The following is a 17,583-nucleotide window of genomic DNA, read 5'->3' as shown; positions in this document are numbered from 1 at the left end:
GGATAGCATAGGATATATCAATCGACACAAGATCTTGCAGCCTAGACACATAGTTTTGCAAAAGCTTATTTTAGATCCATATTTCAAGAAATTGAATTAATACCGTATTCAATCAATATTAACTGATCTAAATTAATTATTTTGTCAACATATGGACGATTTAATAGTACTTACTGAGTTGAAACACTTTGCCTCAACTCTGCAATCTAGAAACTCACTTAGTAATTAGTGGATCTATGTTTCCTGATTGGACAATTAGAAGTTTGAACTTCATACAACATACAACTGTTAACCTATGGACAATGTTAACATAACTAACTTAGTACAGCTACAGCACTGCTTCAACTCTGCAATCTAGAAACTCACTTAGCAATTAGTGGCTCTATGTTTCCTGATTGAACAATTAGAAGTTTGAACTTCATACAACATACAACTGTTAACCTATGGACAATGTTAATATAACTAACTTAGTAGAACACTTTGCTACAACTCTGCAATCTAGAAACTCACTTAGCAATTAGTGGATCTATGTTTCCTGATTGGACAATTAGAAGTTTGAACTTCATACAACATACAACTGTTAACCTATGGACAATGTTAATATAACTAACTTAGTAGAACACTTTGCTACAACTCTGCAATCTAGAAACTCACTTAGCAATTAGTGGCTCAATGTTTCCTGATTGGACAATTAGGAGTTTAAACTTGCTTCATACAACATACAACTGTTAAGCTATGGACGATATTAATAGAACTAACTGAGTAGAAACACTTTGCTACAACTCTGTAATCTATAAACAAGTATAGTAGTAGTGATCCGACGTCAATGGTAGTACTTGACATCATATTGCAAGAAATTGATAATATTACCATAAATTCACATTCACGAAGAAATAAAAGAAAATATTCTACGACAATTTTTGCTATAACTTAATATGAGTCTATATATTTACTCCCTAGGGAGTAAAAAGCCATTTTAGCCCCTAGGGATGAAAATGCCTTTTTATTCCCTAGGGAGGATAAGTCAGCTGAAGAAACTCAGTTGTAAATTTAAATTAAAAGTAATTCCATGGATAAAAGTTATTGATCGTTTTATTTAATCGGTTATAGTTTATTGTTGCATTCTTGTCATTAGTTCGTCATATCGATGGTTTAATGTTCACTAACACATTCGTAATTGATACTCAATTTATTCAATAATGTTACATGACGAAAAGAATAGTTCAGTTAGTTCAATTTTTTTTCGTGAAATTTATGCTCCGGCTGAAAAGAATTACTTTACGCGCTAGTGCTGAAATATTCCAAACTACAACATTCTATTGTAAAAACATATTTTTATCAAACACTTTGATATTGACTAAACACAAACATCTGATTTGAATACGATAAACACAGATTACGGTAGTATTATGGATAAGCTTTGATTACCTAAACACAACACACAAACCCTTTGATGTTAGCTTTGCTAATGGAATCCGGATTGATCATTGATTGCCTCTAACTTGATACTTGCTAATTAACTATTAAAACTGAAACTGGGATTTCAACTTTTGTAAACAAATACCTTTAAATGTAATACAATTGCAGAGCCGCATTTATATTATTTTATTTGACTGATATTCATGTATAGTGTGTTTCATGTAAGTAGAGTGGCGAAATAGTATAGTTCATCACTAGAGCGTAAAGTGATTTTTTCGACCCTAGCTCAAGTTCTATGATCGAGGCGAAGCCGTGGTCGGTAAATGAGGGAAGGTTGAAGAGACACTTTTTGCCCGTGCGATGAACTATCGTCATATTACATAATTAAACAAACTAAGTAAAAAAAAACGAAAATACTTTTCATGGAACGGCTCAAAACTACCACCAGCTTGTTTTCGATTTTGCTAAACCAACAAAAATAATTTCGTCTGTTACGATTGTGTTACTGTACATTATACTATCGATATCTCAAACAATTACATGAATGCTACAATAAGCTGCAACCAATTAAATTAATCGATAAATAGATTCGATACATTATGTAAGTAAGTAATCATCGAAGTTTACAACTGTTCACAACAGCTGACCTTTACTCCCTGAGGACTAAAAAGGGCTTAACTCCCTAGGGAGTAAAAGAGCCACATTAAACCCGCAATGTATTTTACACGCATTTCCTTTGTTGTGACAAAAGTTAAAAACAATCAACTTGTAAATGTGTAGACACTACTATCCGATAAAAATCACGTGGTTGCCGATACTATTAAAAATACCCTACATAACTTATTGTAGAAATCCGAAAAAAAAACCAACAACTGTCTTACGAAAATATAGAACAGGCCTACTGCATCAGGATACCAATAAGATTGAGTTTACGGAATCAAACACACAATAGGGGGGGATTCCAATATAGCTTACCCTAGGGGAAGGAACCGACGAAGAGAGATTAAATGTACTGTCATCTGAATCAGGGAAGCTGTACCTCCGAGGATCTATAATTACTTGAGAATGTAATTTCAAATTCACTTACTGTACTAAACATCAACATGACACTTTTTGTCCTAGGACGCTAGACACGAGCCCGGAATTGTTTTTCACATTACTTCAGGCTAGACCTAGGGGTTGCGGCATTATCACATGGATAAAATCCATTGGTGATTTGGCGGGATTTGAACCCGGGCTTCTGGAACCTAAGTCCCGCGTTCTAACCACTAGACCAGCTCACTCCCCAGCAATATACTTAAAGCATTTATGAGGAAATAGTGTTGGCGCTATAGTAATTAGAACTGGGTTAAGCCTGAAAGTTTGAAGTAGCTTCTTGATAATTCAAATCTTGACTTGCTTCCATTTGTCATTAGGTTTTCGGTTAGTGAGTTTCTTCAAACGTATAGCTGATCTTAGTCTGTTAACAACACTAAATAAACGGTATCAGCAATTCTGTCGCATACTTTCTTCCATTAGCTTCTTAAAACCCCTTATTATGAGCAACCCTTATAATGGGAGTAAATATGATATTTTATGGGGGAAATCATTACAGTTAGTTGTAAAGCTGTTGAACCATAATTTTTACAGCGTTGGATATTGTACCCTTATGACAAGTTAAAAGGACCATAACTGTGGCATAACATACCAAATTAAATCAAAATCGTTTGAGAAATTTTGAAAATCCAGTTTCTGTAGTTTTATAGAGACATCACCATTAAAAATAAAAATCTCCAAAAAAATGAAAACGCCTGGAGATACTTTATGTTTAAATTAAACTATTACTAGTTTTTAATTAGCTTTGGTTGTGGCTTTATCTTATAATGTTATCAGAGATATAAAAATATATTTGTAAAAGTTTAATCGTAAATTGACAGTTTCAAAAAAATAAAACTATCGTAATTACAAATATCAAACCACCACAACCTTTCGGTGGACTAAAACGCCAAAATGCAAAATTATTCATATACATTGTAGAAAGTAATAAGTAGCCTATAGCTCGTGGAACAGCGGCATAGCAACTGACTACTATAATTTTCGTGATCGATAGACACGTGGTTAATAAAAGTTCATATCTCGACTGTTTCACAGGCAACAAATTAAATTGCCACACCAGCAGAATGAAATGATTGATTTATATAAAATGTCGACTTTGCAGAATATGACAGTAGTGGACAGCGATATCCGTTGAGTGGGCAATATCAATATACCACTTTGCGAAACGATGCAATAATTTGACAAGGATTAGGTTATCGAATCCGCCCAATAGCTATGTGACTGAAATTGGATTTATCCGATTTAATTTTGCCTCGTATAAATTTGTTACTGAAAAGTATTGTTTTCGTTCGATTTTCAAGTTATGGGCTTTTAAAAGGAAATGCACATTTTTGCAAGGCATCCTATTCTATTCTAGAATAGGAACTTTACCAAAAGTAATATTTTTTTAGTTTTTGTGTATGAGTCTTGTATTTTTGGAGTGTGTGTGTATTGCAAATAGCTTGTAAAAATATTAGTACCAAACCCTTTACATATAAATACAACATCAAAACACAGGTTATCTTTTGCCATTTTAACTTAACAAAGTCATTTTTCAATTCCTTAAAAACGAAATCCTTCAAGTGACGTCCTTGTCCTACTAGACATTCCTTTCCAGTCACTTGAAAATGTAATTGAATATTCCTTACATTTCTTCAGGAATCACTTTAGTTTCATGGACAATTCAAGAAAATCTCTAGGGCAACTTTGAAAAAACTTAAATTTCAATTAGCTTATAGGGAGAACTCCCAAAGAAAGCAAAGAGTCAACGAAGATTTTCCAACAACGAAAGCATCCTGGCAAACCTCTTTGGACTTTGAGTTACTGCGACTCACATATGCTGGTGTACAAAGAGTTTTGCGGCACCCACCGATTATCTTTATGGTTTAAGCTTATATCCTAAATAATTTTACCCAGTTCCCTCTATTGTTTTCCAATCAGGAACAGCGCCATATTGACCAAGTATGGAATGTGGTCCAAACAATCTCTGGGTGTTTGCACAATAATCACTCTTTTAAAAATAGGTTCCTACATAAAAATCTCAGTGTTACAAGCCTCAGGCACAATGTTTACTAAAATGTAATAGTTTGACAGATGTTATAAGCACAGCTGTTCATTTATGGTTGCTTTACTTATAAAGTGACAACGAAAGAAAATCGGGGTGCTCTCACTGCCTCGCCCTGTATTAGTTTATAGGTCTATGGATTGATGGCAGACTAAAAACAACATTGATGGCAGACAAGTAACGTAGCTATTTTGCTATCTTTATGTAAACTATGCTTTGACTGCAAGCCGTAAAGTGACTTGACTTATTTAAATATGTGACCTGGCTGGAATGTACGCATTAACTATCTAGGTAAGATACGATAACAAGCACTTCCATTGGTACAGTAATAGCGACATGCCAGAACAGAAAGAAATGCAGCCTCGCCCTATTCCTTTCCCGTGGAAACCATAACAGCTGTAGTTGTTTACCGCCAGAACAACTCTAATGAGAGGATAAAAACTTAAATACAATTTCCTTTCTAATCACAGCAAACAATTTTTTTCATGCACTGAGCAAATAATAGAGATAACTGCAGCCTGTCCTCCCCCAAAAAATTTGGTATTTTCAAAGCCGTTTGGAGAAATTATAAAGCTGTTAACAACTGGAAATGTGTCCAAATGCCTCCGTTACGTTTGTAGGACGAAATGTATGTTAAATTTATTTTTCCAGAGTCCAAGGGGGTGTGAAGTAAATTTGCACATTGATAAATCGAATGTACATTTCAATTTGAGATTACAATTCAACTAGAAGGTATTTGTTCCAAATAGAATAAAAGAACCGAATAGGGTGAGTGAAATCCCAATATTGAATATTGACAGGAACAATTAAAAAATCTCATTCGAAAGTTTACCCTCAAAATTGAAAGGAGAGTTTTAAAGGATTCTATGTAGTGTTTCATCATGTGCAAAACGTTGTTAATCGATTCACGAAGTTTAACATTATTTGTAGGGTTGCAGTTACAAACGTTCTACGTCATACCTGACAGTGAATGCCACATTCTACGTTATATCTGACAGTGAATGCCACATTCTACGTTATACCTGACAGTGAATGCCACATTCTACGATATACATGACAGTGAATGCCACATTCTACTTTATATCTGACAGCGAATGACACATTCTACGATATACATGACAGTGAATGCCACATTCTACGATATACATGACAGTGAATGCCACATTCTACTTTATATCTGACAGTGAATGACACATTCTACGATATACATGACGGTGAATGCCACATTCTACGATATACATGACAGTGAATGCCACATTCTACTTTATATCTGACAGTGAATGACACATTCTACGATATACCTGACAGTGAATGCCACATTCTACGATATACATGACAGTGAATGCCACATTCTACTTTATATCTGACAGTGAATGACACATTCTACGATATACATGACAGTGAATGCCACATTCTACGATATACATGACAGTGAATGCCACATTCTACTTTATATCTGACAGTGAATGACACATTCTACGATATACATGACGGTGAATGCCACATTCTACGATATACATGACAGTGAATGCCACATTCTACGATATACATGACAGTGAATGCCACATTCTACGATATACATGACAGTGAATGCCACATTCTACTTTATATCTGACAGTGAATGACACATTCTACGATATACCTGACAGTGAATGCCACATTCTACGATATACATGACAGTGAATGCCACATTCTACTTTATATCTGACAGTGAATGACACATTCTACGATATACATGACAGTGAATGCCACATTCTACGCTATACTTGACAGCGAATTCCACATTCTACGTTATACCTGACAGTGAAATGCCGCATTCTACGTTATACCTGACAGTGAATGTCATTCATTTACTAAAATCTGTTTGGATACTCCGTAAGGCCTAATCAAACTGATCTTTAAATAGGTTTTTAAAGAGGGTATGGTATTTAAAATAATTTAATACTGTAAAACAGTCTGTATTTGTGAAAAGAATTAAAAAATAGATCATCAGAACATAAATTCAAAATAAGCGGTTTCAAAAGTAAAACAAAAGTTTGACGAAGGTATCAGATAAAACTACGACCATGCAATGATAGTTTCACAAAGATTTAACAGGTTTTTTAATAAATCTAAAATTAACCACTACTCATTTTGAACAACGGTCATTAATTAACTGTCGGCCCACATCTTTCCCCTGTCCAATTAGAGTTTTATAGTAAGTGTGGGAAATGCCACCTGAAAACGGATTTCATCTAATTGCAATTCCGCTTGGATATATCTACTTAAAAATACCTTCTTTGTTATAATACATATTTTTATATCGTTTCTTTAATGCTATTTTAATTCAAACCGACTAACTACTACTTTACGAAAAATGGTTAGTTTAATAATTTTTGTTTTTAATCGTTACTCTCTCTGGAACAAAAAAAGACTTTATTGACATTCAAAACCTTTATTACCAGTTGTCCAAAAACTGTTATTGATTTAGATTTTTTAAAGCCAGTATTTACACATAGTTCTCAACTATTTCGGGACTTTTTTTTTAAGGGAGGGAATGGAAGAAAAGTTTTTTACCAGTTAAAGGTTTACAACACAAAAGGCAACTACTGAAGATTTTCATAATAATATATATAAATTCATTCATCATATTATATTCATTCTATAAAATATACTATTGATTTCACTTTTTTATTCCTTGAATTATTTTTTGATTAAAAATTAATTCTTAACTGAACAAGAAGACACAATTAATTCAATTCAAATTTATTCTAAATAATAAAACTTAAAAAAGTAAATAATTAGAGAAATATTACCACGATCACGTAGAAAACTTGACAAGACGTCACTCAAGATTTTCTGTAATGTAACTTAGTCAAAGAGCAATCTCAACTTGTTCTCGCAATAATCGGATTAGATATTCCCTGGAGCAAGGCTTTATTACTTAAACAATATTGCAGAATTCACTGCACTGATCGTAATTACTATTCTGTGGCTTTTATCTTAGCCAGATCATTATGAGGATCCACCATGTTTAATACTCATAAAATGTACACTTATAAAACCACTATTATGATTGAAAATTTTAAATAGAGTTGTCTATTTGTATGTTAAAACTACATGGAAATTGTTTAGTGTTTACTACACCCCTCAATAGCACCTTCAAAATTATTTGACTATGTGAAATACGTACACTTTTAGTGTATTCATCTAAAATATAATTACATATTTCGGAAAATGTTTAACTATCGAATAATTTTTTTTTATTTCTTAAACACAAAGATTTGCTCATCCAAGAGATCGGTAAGTTTTTCTTGTTAGAAATCACAGATTAGGCGAGCTTCAAGCCAACCGGACAAGGCGTTAAGCTGTTTTTTAGTCTTTGTAGGGACTCGAACCTGCGCCTCGAGGTCAGCCTATGTTCCTTCCCTTGTACGTCTGTAAGATATCTTACAAAAAATAATGCAACTTCTGGAGGATATTGTTTTCAATCCTTTTTAGCAAGCTCAACAAATCTAAAAGATCTTTAGGTATTGTAAATTTAAGGCTATGAATCGTATAGCTTTTAACTATTTCAAGCAACCACACGTACGTAAGTTTTTCGTACCTCTGGACTCGGCCGATGTAGTTGGTGGGTTCGAATCTCGCAGATCACTAAGTTAAGTGATAATGACTTTTTTTTTGTGGTTTTTAGTTAAGTGATAATGACTTGATCCGTACCATGGTGTTGAGTTGTAGGTCTACTAATGTAGTAGATCAATAAACATAAGAGAAATAGAGAAAACTTACTTTCTATTGGTGAACTATTTTCACTACAAACCCCATACCTACAAGTAAAAAACGTACTGTGCAACATGTGGGGAAAATAAAGTTTTAACAGTGTACATGCTTGTGTAGCCTATATTAGACACTATAAAATGTCATATTTTTTAAAGTTTATTTTGTGAACGGTGGCGGTATTTACCACCATTTGGTATTTATTTTTGTTAGGTAGGTTTAACTGCAAGAACTATTATAATAGCCTACTGATTATGAACTACAGTCAAAATATTCTATGCTAATAATACCCATATGTTCATCATGAGAATTACAATAATGATTTATCAAAAATACCCAATTTCATTTGTCTAACCCTAACGTTAAGTCTTGATGCTATTAGTTTTAATACTCTTCATACAACATGTTACAAACTAAATAAAAGTTGATTTTATTTTGCTTCCAGGTTTCAATTTGAAATATAGGCATGGATTTTCCCCTTACAATCCTCATTCTACAACTACATTAGAAACGCAGGGGCAGGCACACAACTATCGTAACCAACTAGTTTCTATTGATTACCGAATCAACCAATGTTTAATCAGCATTACATTCCTCGGTTCCATTCAAGGCACAACACTGATTAGATGATGTAACATTAACCCGGTGAAGCCGTAGTTGGAAGTGCAGCCTTAACTAGACTAATTGCGTTTTTTTTTTCGTTTGAATACACTATTATCGGGTGGAACAGTTCCTTAGAAAGAATGCTAAGGACGTTCAACACGTACAAAATAAATTAATCGAATTCAAATTTATATCATAAAAAATAAAGAGGCAACGTAGATCTAATTAACACTAAAACAAAAACATTAAAAAAATCATTTGCCTAATAAGTCTGATGATGATTGGAGTCATGGATCATAAACATAATGACGTTGTTGGCCCGAATCCTATAGTAATAGCATTGAACATATGTTTTGGCAGTTCCATTTAATCAATGTCAAATAATTTTTATTTTCGGGCCAAAAACGTCATTTGTTTATGTTTATGATCCATACCGGTATTTTTCTAGTATTCGTGATTGGAGTTTCCAATCGAAATGAATCACCATTTACCATATACGTATACTGTCTCGTAAGTCAAGAGTAAAAGTGTAAATGCATGTTTTAAGTGTTTTTAGCGAATTTCCCATAAGGGAATAAGCTATTACCGTAGTACTCATGGTAAGACCTGGACGCGGGACCGATTTTTTTTTTCGTTTCGAGGTTCCTAGAGGCCAAAAACACCATCCGTTCAAATTCATATATATATATATATATATATATATATATATGTGTGTGTGTGTGTGTGTGTCCGTTAGCAGGATAACTCAAGCAAAAATGATCCGATTTTGATGAAATTTGGTACAAACGTGTAAACCTACGTTTATTCGAACGAGTTCGCGATCCAGCATGATCGGACCATGGGATGATTGTGTGTTTAGGTTTACGGGGGGTTTTATGGGGTAAAAATAGGTTTTTCGCATTTTTGACCCTAAAAACATAAAATTTAGCATTTTCTTTCCAAACCATTTTGTAGAGCTTAAAAAATCAAATAATTTAGTATGTTGAAGCGTTATTATGCGCCTAATGGTTACGGAGAAAATTCCAAAAAATTGTAAATTTAAAATTCCCATGTTATTCTTATGGAGAATAAGTAAACTGTTGTAGTTTGCTTGTTTATGAACATATTTTGATCAAATTTGGAAAATGTTTTTATTTCTTACTAACTATTAACACTAAAAAAACAGTTTTACCTCCCTGATGCAGCAAACCTAAGTACTTGTTAAACTAATTCTATTTAAATCGGGAATAAATGTTATATTTTTAAGTAGACATTTCAGTGTAAATCAAATCAGTCAAATGGAAATTCGCTTAGTCTGCAGGTTTGCTGCGGCGGGGGTATTAATATATTTTTATCTACTTCCAGTAAGCTTAACCAGTAATGACACTTAACAGTGCTGATCAAGAATTTATCTGAAATAAAGAGTGTTCAAGTCTTAAATTCTGTGATAATATAAACGTAGATGTTTTATGGACGTTTAAATGTTAAAACCACAAAGAAGCCGAAGAAAATTGGGGGAAAATCTGAAATTTTGGAAGAAAAACCAGCACAGATGATGGATTCATATGAAAATAGATTGTTCTGTAGGCTGCTTGAAATCTTGATTTAATTTGATTATTCATAAGGCCCATGTTAAATTTCTAAAATTTTAAATTCACGTAGGGAAAAGCCCTGTGGTACCGATTTGTAGCATTTCCGATTTATACCTTCCCATGGTTGGTTATTATGTCTGTGCTAAATTTCGTGCAGATCGCTTCAGCCGTTCAAGAGGAGTATTTGTAAAACAAAAGCAGGAGTTCGCTCGCTTCGCTTTGCTCCGCTCAACAAGTGATGACAATAACATCCCATAAAGAAAATTGCAAAACTTGAATTGTACTTTATGTCCACACATAATTTATTCATGATGGATTAAACCTCATGGACTACCAGGAGAAGGACGGTACACAACATGCGACATGTGGGATTAAATTATGCTGATTCCCTTGATGTAGAACATGTAGCCTACAGATGAGGCAGTAAGTATAACCCGGCCATTGTCCATGAAGCCCATCTGACAGGTTCAGCCACTTGATTTACTACTCTGGTCTCTTTGTGTTGCGGTGAAGCCTTGTCAAGCATCAGGCAGTAAATCTTTTATATGAATCAGCTGTTCAAGTAAAATGTCTTTTCAAAAAGCTTAAAACAAGGAGGTTACTAAGTAGGGGTCTAATTTATTGTGAAGGAACATGTATAACTTTTCATTTGTACCGATTTGTGTACTATATAGTTAACTAGTTTACAAAATTTGATGATTTCAAGATTTCGAAGTTCATATCAATCGATATTACCAGGATTCCTTTACTTTTGCTAAAGTCATTAAAAGACTGTTAAAAGACCCATAAAAGATTGATGGTTTGCCAATTGTATTACCAAACATTCATACATTTGAAGAAAATAATTAGCTAAACTCAATGAAAATATGACACTTTTTATCAACTTTTGAATCCGCAAAAATAGAAAATGTAAAACTTATAGCAGCTCTTTATTTCCCAGTATGTTGGTAAACAAAACACGACCAGTTTGTTATATTAGTTTGACCTTTGCAATAGGATAATGGGCGATGAAGGATGGTTGGGGCGTTGATTGTTGTGGATAAAGGTTGATGGTTATTTGAGTGGGATGAACAGCTATAATGCTGTAAGCAGAGAATAAACAAAATATTTTTTTACAGAGGGTGTCTAGTATAGTATAGTATAGAAAAAAACTCATACATTTATTTTGCTGGAATATTTTGTGAAAATTTGATTAAACACGAAATTAGTTTTATACGGAATTACACTTTACAGTTTGAATATGTTGACGTTTTACATCTCTTAAAACCAGTACATCTGTTTACTTTACATTACTCATCTGTTTGTGTTTATTTATGTATGGGTGTAATGTATTTTACCTAACCCGTTATGTTGAACTTCCCTATCCCAAGCGTGATGTATACATCTTCTTTACTTCACGAGTGAAGTAAAGTTTCGAAAACTCACTCGGTGAGTTAATGAAACCCATTTAAATAACATTGAGTGCTCCACTTATAAAAAAATATACCTCTATGGAGCCAACGACGTTCAACGCTAGAAATCAGCTGTGCGCTTGAATTTTATTGTTATGCTTTAAGGAATTTTCCTAACCTAGCTTTTGTTTTTAAAAGAACGTTACTGTTAGAAGATGAGTGAAATGGATAATGAAAAATATTGTACGTAGTCCCCTGTATATTGTCGGGTCAGGTAAAATCTTGTACGTTACACGTAGGAATAATGCAACTCGCTTCCGCTCGTTGCACAACATTCACCTGCGTGATGTAAAAACACCCTTACTACACTTGAAAGGTAAATATTTATTACTTCTTGGTTGTATACAGTATGTTGTGTAATTTTCAATGTGTACAACATGTCTCAGTACACGTCCCAAAAAGAACTACTATATTTTAAGCTGACACTATATGCAATTACGTTCTTAATGGAAATATAAACTTTTATCCTCCCTCCAAAATTCCCTAGCTTAAGCCTAAACTATACAAAGTTTTCGAGCAGGTTAAAAGGACCGAGAACCACACGTTTTTGGCTATCTTAAAAATCGGAATGTCCAACTTACTTTTATGATAGAACTTACTTACTTATGGGAACTTACTTACTTATGGGAACTTACTTACTTATTTGTAATCCTTTCTGCATAGCTCCCTCTCTGCCTTACTTTAATTGCCTGGGTCACAGTTTACAGAACTCGCCTTGAAATCTAACGGTTGTTGCTTCGATTCCGGGTGGGATCCATTCCGGACCCCTATGTCATTTGTAATGGTGATATCAATGACACTACCTAACAAAGAGCTGTTAAATAAAAATTACACCGGGAGAAAAAATACGAACTCGCTCTTTTCCAGTCCTTTCACCTTTGGATAAAAAGACGATCCAGTGAAAGATGTCTTTGTTGATGGCGTTGAAGCGTCTAGATAAGTTCCAGTAGTGTTTAACGCCCTTGACCGAATTGTTAAACAGCTGTCGGCTTTAGTGATTTGTCCTTCCTCACTAACACACGCACTAACACATGTTACAGGTCACACGTGTTATTGTGACGTCATGATCGAGCCTATTAACAGCTAGAAAACATATTGGGCACGTATGGTTGTGTTGTTGATGTTTAAGTATAAAATTCGACATGTCCGGTGGATATGCCCTATGCGTTCACAATTTTTTAAAGTAATATGTGCACATTTTAAGGGTTCATCATCGTACTCGCACTATTAAGAGATCCCTATTATGCCTTTAAAGTTAGTTGAGTTATTTTTGGTTGACGTGACTTAAATAGCTGAATTTTCCTTCGCCGATTAGTAAAGCTAGGAAGTACTTAGTAAGTTTTATCCATACTAGCTGTTACCCACGGGCTTCACCCCATTTGACTTCATAAGTATTAATTAAACTGTTGATTGGTTAAGTTAAGCCTTATAAACAAAACATAATACAGCAATACCATAGATAAAACATACTCCCTTGTGTTGCCCATGGTAATACATAGAAATAATCACACCTGATTTTAATTAGGTAATAAATTGAAAGAATAACAAACCAATAAGTACAGCTGATGTATTTTTAACATTAGGTATATGGAAAGTTCCCTTTAGAAAGGATTTACGACCTTAAAGGGCAATTTATGAAATAATATAATGGATAGTTTTGCGCAAGGTTTCTCGTCATGACGAACATTTTCAGTATATGGTTTATGGGAGTGTGACTTTTAGTTTCATCAAAAGTTCATGGGTACTTTGGGCTTTATAAAATGGATAAGACTTTTATTTTAAAAACTTAAGGTGCTTATGTTTGAAACTCAAAACTACTGCAATTTTGTTTACATGAGCCCCTTTGGTTCCTTTAGTAAATCATAAATAATTAGTATGAAATTTAGCGACGAAATTCTTTATATAACAAACAACTGATTCATTTCGGAATTTGAGTTGCAACATTCTTCGGGAAAGAACAAGTTTGTCTAGGTTTCGTAATGATAGATGACGGAAAGATCGATAATCGGTCTAGATTACTGTTTACAACCTGACAGCAGTAGCATACAAATTAAAAGTGAAGCAAGTAGTGATGAAATGTTTGATCTTATCAATTCAATTGCAACACACTTGGCTTAGGACCGTTTAGGTATACACAAAAATTGGATTAAAAAAGGATCTAAGCTATTATAGACCAAACTGCAAATATGCAGCAAAGTGCATTAGAGAAAAAACAATTCATTGGGCTCATTTCTATTTACTGTTGTTAAAAATTAACTAACAGAGCAAAATCTTTGAAACGGTTTTATAACTTTTAGGATACAACTAAGTCAAAATAATAGTTTAAGGTGTTTAGTAGCCCCGATATCGGATACTGTACCCCTTGAATTTTAAATTAGAAAGGCTAGAACTAAACTTAAACCTTAACCTAACCTAACCCTCTGAACTTAACTTATTATACTTTATCAGAAAATGCTATAGTTGCAGTACTAAATAATCGCTAGGGCTCAAAATTACTGTTAAAATGTCAAAACTTTATGCGTGAATAATCTAAGAAAAATTACACTTCTCTGTGAATCAGATTTTGAGAAAAAGATTACTAAATTAATAATCACATTGAATTAGTTAAACACATAATTTAAAGTAGTTGCATAAAATAAATAAAGCGACAATATGTTTACTTGGATCCTTTTAAGATCCCTTTAACATATAAATAATAACAAATAACTGTATTACAATTTCCGTCACAGAGGTATTATATTTTTAAAGAAAACAATTTTTTCTACAGTTAATTCAAAATGAATTTTATATTTTTATTTAAGTTGGTAAAACTGTATAAAGTTAAGCGCTTATCGTGTATCGTGTAAATAATTGAAGTGTAACAACAATGATTTGTTTCACGACAAAAATCTGTTAACAAAACGTAACGTTTTCATAACTGAAATACGCGAAATTCCGTTTAATCAATTATGTTTTAAGCAAATTGAGTAATATAGAGGCAAAGTTAGGTCTGAAAACTGAATGAACTTTGTAGATAAAAGTTAAAGCACGCAAAGTACTCTCATCACATCAACTATGCAATTCCCCGGAACTTCGGGAATTGAATAGAGTTTAATTAAATTAGTAGGAACAATGTAAGTCCTTTTTTACCAAAATTTAACGTGTACACAATAATTCACGAAAATTATACCAGTTGACAATATGGAGTTTTAAATATAAAACTATTCTGACTATTTGGATTTTTAAACTAGTATCATCTGATTATGGGAAGGTGAAATTTTGCAAATTTTTCCCAATCTGAGGTTTTTGGTAGTTTTTAACAAAAAAAAAAACATAACATGTTTTTTACGTAGTGGATCACTAGTTTATAATAGAAAGTTCGTTAAAAGATGTTTGTGACATAAAATTAATATTAAACTCTTCAAATATCGTATGAAACACTCCTGTCGGCAAGTTAAACTTGTGTAATGAACAGACCAACGCATTTTTACGAGAAGGTTCTTTACACATTCACGACATAGTGAACGAGCATTTGACATAAAACCATATTAGGACAGGACGACTCTGTCGGGCCAGCTAGTCACTTATAAAGTCAATGTAAAAATCTCAGCGAGAAAAAAATATTTAGCTGGTCTACCAGTTTTTTTAGAGGGAGGTGGGAAAATTATTCGCTTACGCAATGTTGGGGCTAGTACAACAAGACTACCAAAACTACCCTAAAAACTATAAGACTACCCTCCTCTGCCGATTATGAATTATTATTGTTGTATTTAATTTGGTTAAAAAAACTTAAGGAAATATACGCTAAAAATCAACAATTAGTTTATTAGTGGATTTTTAACTAGGCTAATAACTCTGTATATTTTTGACATTACATAAAAACACAAGAGAAATAAGCCACGATTAAACAAAGAAGGTAAAAAGTAACTGCGTGAGCTTTTAAAATGTCACGACAAATATTTTGAGAGCCAGATTTAGTGGAGTAAGCCCCTAATCTTCGGAGTAGAACGCTTAAAATGTCTCTGTTGAATTTGCCAACCTGTTAAACTTTATCATCCTGGCTTAGCTCGTTCGACGTCAAAGTATTAAACGTAAATTGGTCTATGATTTAAGTTACCACAGAGTAAAGAGTACTGGTGTCTTTATTTTTTGGTAATACATAATATTATATTAACAATCGCGATTGTATGATTTTTATTTTATATACATTAGGAACTGCAAGGGTTCCTCAATACCTTTGAAATCATATGGGTTTTCCTATAGTCAAATGTAAATATAATGTGAATTACTAGGATAATTGTTTATTGATAAGACAAATAACTTCCAACAAATACATTTCAATCGACATAGACATAGTATCATCGACAAACACATATATATTGTTAACAATATTTACAACTAAGCGGTTTTTACTCATCGGCTGAATCAAAGATTAAATTATGTAAGTTAAACAACAGAAACTGTAATAGGATATTACGTTACTAGTCCTGAAAATAGGTGTTTACCGGACGAGTGTGGTCATTCCCGTGCGAGACGAAGTCGAGTACGGGATTACCATACGAGTCCGGTAAACACATTTTGGACGAGTGACGTACGATAGTTTACACCATACTAATAAATCTGTAAAAATCATTATATATTACCATTGACTTAAGGACTAACAATCACTAGTGATAACCTCTAAGAGAGGTTATGTTTTTGTTTATTACCACTCATTGCCAAATACAGTATAATCAGCTGATTGGTGTCCTGTAAAACTCATTACAGTACAGTAGTACGTAATGAAACCCCCATTTGATTACGCTGTCGTCAAACAGCTGTTTTCTGGACTAAATCCTTGCGTGGGAAGTTCGTCAAAACAGTGTAGTGTGGCGTAAAAACTATTACAACCAATTCCACCTACACCATCTGACACTAATTGGCCATTCTATCAAACAAAATTGAAAGATTATACGCAGTGTATTGCACATATATCCCACTGCTGATTTACTATGTGGGGGAGTTTCCAATAGGCTGGAACTATAAGGCGAGTCCCCCGATTCCGTACGCAATATTGTACAACTACCCTATACAAAAGGCCTGAGGGAGACACAACAATAGTAAATGACCGTTACTGTAGCATGGATGCTGTAATAAATTCACATTTAATTTAAGCTAATGGTCACAAATCCGAAGAAATTAATCTACTTATATTGTGATCATTAAAATATAGGTACTTTACAATTATCATCAATTACCAAATATTTGAGATGGGGACGCTACTCAGGTACGTATTTACCCAAATATGAGTGAAGGATGAGTATAGAATGTTGTGAGATGATCTGTGTAGCTTTGTTACTGACTAAGATCAGCTGTTTTATCAGTCAGGATCATCCATATATAAATCCCAAATTACCCATGAACTTTTAAGAAAACTACAATTCACACCCCCATAAACCATATACTTAAAATATTCGTCATGACGAGAAACCTTGCGCAAAACTATCCATTATCTCATAAATTGCCCTTTAAGGTCTTAAAGAACATTTCCTTAATTCCTTTCTAAAGGGAACTTTCCATATATTTAATTATAATAATCATATTTTTATCTATGGTGATACGTACCCTAAAAATATGATTATATTCCTTATTGCATTTTGGATTTTGTCATTTAAGATAAATCAAA

General features: G+C 33.4%; 1 protein-coding gene across 1 annotated transcript in view; it reads right to left on the bottom strand.

Annotated features, from left to right (window-relative positions):
* The window catches only part of LOC128999478 (mitoguardin-like), a 291,882-nt gene that overhangs the window by 16,520 nt on the left and 257,779 nt on the right, over positions 1-17,583 (bottom strand). The gene's annotated exons all lie outside the window — the stretch shown is intronic.

Source organism: Macrosteles quadrilineatus, unplaced genomic scaffold, assembly GCF_028750875.1.
Source record: "Macrosteles quadrilineatus isolate MER2022 unplaced genomic scaffold, UCM_ALF_1.0 Scaffold_8__2_contigs__length_117827958, whole genome shotgun sequence".
NCBI classification, from domain to species: domain Eukaryota; kingdom Metazoa; phylum Arthropoda; class Insecta; order Hemiptera; family Cicadellidae; genus Macrosteles; species Macrosteles quadrilineatus.
The sequence above is the reverse complement of the archived record's forward strand: the minus strand, read 5'-3'. Positions and strand labels throughout refer to the sequence as shown.